The 3,997-nt window shown below is 49.1% G+C and overlaps 1 pseudogene; it reads right to left on the minus strand.

Annotated features, from left to right (window-relative positions):
* Positions 1 to 300: 300 nt before the first annotated feature.
* On the minus strand, positions 301 to 924 carry LOC119515318 (annotated as a pseudogene).
* Positions 925 to 3,997: the final 3,073 nt, after the last annotated feature.

Genomic DNA, 3,997 nt, shown 5'->3' on the forward strand with positions numbered 1-3,997 from the left:
TCTTTTAAAGAATGTGTTTTACACCTAATTATACTGAATTATATGTAATAAAAAATATTGCATTTTTAAACACCAATTTCCTAATAAGATAGAAGGAAGACAAAATTGTTTATCTTATTGGAAACAAGATACACCATCACTTCATAGTCATCAAACGTTATTGCACTTTAACTTTCGCAATTTGACAATGACTTCCTGAAGCAATTTGCAGCAACCACTGTTTTAACAGACAAAGAACACTTTTAAGCAGAACTGACTGTCCTAAATTGCTTATTGGGTATGAATTTTGCAAACTTTATGTTAGCGGTAATGGTGGAGCTGGAGGGTATGGGGCCTTCTCCAAGCCACATGGCAATGACGTGTTGGATCTTGGGGCCCTTTCCACAGCCAGGCTCTCTTAACCCATTCACCTCCCTGCTCTCGCAGTGCAGAAGTTCACCCATGCACCTCCCTGTGCCCGAGGACTGGCTTGGAGACCCGCCGGGTGTCAGGATTTCTTGATAGCTTTATGGAATGGGCCAATGAGGGTAACCTCAAAGAATTTGTACCTGGGCTCTTCACCACCCCAGGAAGAATTCAGGCCTCCCAGGGCCCCCCAGTGTTGTCCAGCTTACTCCTTGGCAGTGGACTGAAGGCTTTGAGCAAACTTCAGCTGGTTGACACTATGCTGGACAGGCTTGTCAAAGGCTGCACCCTTGGAAACTGGGTGTTTGCCACCACCACAGTGCCCACGAATCCAGTAGGTGACATAGCCTTGCTTGGCCTTGTACCCCATTGCATGCCACAGTGGATTGGATAGGGCAGGAGACCCTATGGAGTGCAAAGAGCTGGTGGTGCTGCCAGCAGCAGAGCCTCAGAAGCACGTGCATCACATCGGACCACCCCCTCCATCCATAGCTCCTGGGTGTGCTTGTAAGCACCCATTGTGGCTGACCGAACTCTCACCATGCAGGAGGCAGGAGGAGCTCCACAGGGTCTCCGAGATGAAAGGCAATCAGCAGCAACTGGAGGAGCGAATGGCCCTGCCACAGTCTGCCTGATGGCTGCTGCCAGACGGAAAGGCAAGCACAGTTTATTGAGCTCCTACTGTGTGCCAGGCACGGTGCTGGGCACAAGGACCACAAGCGTGAGCACAGCTCCCTGCTCCCGTGGGGCTTACAGTAGAGAGAGGGAGCCAGATGAAAGAAATAGTTGTATGAGTAATTACAGTTGCGGTAAGTGCTACTGAAGGAGAGTGTCTGGGGACCCTTTGGGAACTGAGAGATAAGGGATGAGTAGGAGATAACCAGGCAACAAGGAAAGCAAAGAGCATTCCTGGGAAGGGGAGCACCTGGACAAAGGCCCTGGGGCAGTTTCTGTTTTCTCCTAAATGGGTGGATGCAGCTGGCACCAGCTCTTTTTCCTTCTTCCTGCCATGAACTAAGAAGTGATGACTGAGCTGCAGCAGCCATCCTGCAACCATGGGGGAAAGAACAAAGAATCCATGGCTCTGGCACTGTTGAGTCTTGGAACTGATGCCCATAGTCACCTTTTTCCAGACTTCTTATCATGAGAGAAGCAATGATTTTTCTGTTACTTGCAGCCCAGTGCATTCCTATCTGAAACAGGGTGAGAAGGCTGGCCACCTTCCTAGGCAGGCTGGGCAGGTGGCCAGGAGGCTCTGGTCACTGCAAGGTGGGTTCAAGGGCAAATGAAAGCTCCTGTTCCCTTGACCAACCCACCACCAAGTGGAAGCCGTCTGCCCTCTCTGCTGGACTTTGCTTCCACCAGAACTGGTATAATCCTTGGAGGAAAAATACCACCCTTTAGGAAACTTCCAGCTCACGCCTCCGGATAATTTTCCAAGTCCCGGAATGACAAAGGGGAAGGGAAAAGCCGAGTCATCCAGATCCGAAATTGTCTCTCTCAGCTTTGGCTCCTCCCTCCCTGCATTCTCTGCAGCCAGTGACCCAGCCAGGTAGGGCCGAACTGTTTTATGTGGAGTCAGGTTGTCGGTCAGCTCACCCTTGGGGCGTTCTCCCACCTACACAGTAGAAGGCCCTCCTGCTCTCCACAGCAGGGAGTCCCTTGGTAGGGCTATCACCCAGTTTCCACAATAATTACTCTGGGATATTCCCTCCTGAACGGAGAAACTTCTGTAATTGGGGTTATAAAACATCTCTTTGAATTTTCTCCAAGTCTGCTGTGATTATAATAATAAAACAGGCCCCGCATCTGAAGGCTTTCATCCCTGCAGCTCAAAGCTCACAATAAACAAATTGTAATTATCTATCTCAACAGTGCCCTCCCCTTTTTGTTATCCTAATGGAAGAAACTGAGGCAGAAGGAGGTCAAGGGCCTGGTCTGAGTCCACAGTTTCCTTTAGCCGATGAAGAAGCCCAAAGATCTGCTGCCAATTTTCACCGTGCCCAGGACCCTGGCTCTGCGAGGAAGACTGGGGTGTTTGCACCAGCCATCCCGGTCCCGAATGTCCATCACCATGCAAAGTAACTGCTTTGGGCAGAGTGAGAGCCGTGGTTCGATTCTGGTGGGTGAAGCCCTTTAGGTATCCAAAGCTTTCAATGGCCACGGGCCCCTGCCTCTCGTCAATGAGATTACTTGCAAGCAACACCAAACTATAAAACACAAAACTGCGCGTACACTGACATCTGTTTAGACACGTATCACTCTCCTAGACCATGAGCTCCTGAGGGCAGGGATGGAGTCTGCCTTATTTTGGTCTGTGCCTAGCACAGTGCCCAATGTGTCACAAGCTCATCACCTATTTTCAGAAGGCAGAGGTGCCCGGTGGTGGGCCATGCACGGGGGAAATGGTCCGCTCTCTCAACCAGCCCTTCCTCCGGCTCCTTCTTGTCCAGCTCTGAGTGAGCAACACCACCAAAGCCCGTTAACGGTTGGCAAGGTGACCTCACGCTCCTGTTGGCATCGGGGCTGGGGAGAGTTATCATTCTCTCTTTTTTTCAGCTTTAGTGGGGAGTCTTAGATACACGGGGCCCCCTTCCTGCAGCCCCACAACCAGCGATGGGCAGAGCAGGGCCTGGAACCCAGGGCTTTGTCTTTGTGGCTCTCCCCCATCCCCATCGCTTTTAGGGAAATGACATGAGATGTGGAAGAGACGCGTCTGATGGGGGCAGAGGCCACCATTGAGTTTCTTTCCACCCTTTCACCATGTGCAGGGCTGGGACACGAGGGGTTCATGTTTGCCTATGAATTTCCAGGGGTGAACGAGACCTTGAATACTCACCTCCCAGAGGCCCTCCCCCCACCACTTTAGTTGATGATCTTAATAACTAGAGTAAAGATAATAATAATGGCCACCATTTATTGAGCACTTGCTGTCTACCAGGCCTTACACTGAATGCTTCAGGTGTTTTAATACTTATGAAACAGGTGCTATTAATATCCTATTTGCAGAAGAGGAAAGTGAAGCTCAGAGAGGTTTTGCAACTTGCACAGGGTCACACAGCAATGAAATGACAAGGCTGGGTTAAGCCCTGGCTCTCTCTGACTCCTGGGTTGTAATTAATAATAATGATTATTGACCTTTGTTGAGCCTGTGCTACAAGCAAACATTCAGGCAGGGCATTTATGTGCACCATTTAATTTTATCCTCCAAACAGAACATGAGCCAAAGACCAACTTCATGCTTGCATAGCTGCTCAGAACTTGTACCCTTACTCTTAGCAACCTCCCCCACCCCCGCCCCATAGATTCCATCTAACATGTTAGACTGTCACAACTTATGTCAACACACACACATATATAGCAGTTGAGTTAGGGCTGAAAAGTTATTATTCTGTTACATCTTGTGGATATCTAAGTAAGCAGTTATTCACTTTGGATTTGTGGTATTCTTTCTTATTATAGAGTCAGTTAATTTTTATGTTTTCGCTCTCACAAGCTTTTTTACTTCTAACGTGACTTTTTGATAGAACAGCCACCTAAGCTGAGGATTCTACTACCAGTGTCTGCGTCTGGTTTCACAGGGAAGCAAGGG

This window comes from Choloepus didactylus, chromosome 19, assembly GCF_015220235.1.
Source record: "Choloepus didactylus isolate mChoDid1 chromosome 19, mChoDid1.pri, whole genome shotgun sequence".
Lineage (NCBI taxonomy): Eukaryota > Metazoa > Chordata > Mammalia > Pilosa > Megalonychidae > Choloepus > Choloepus didactylus.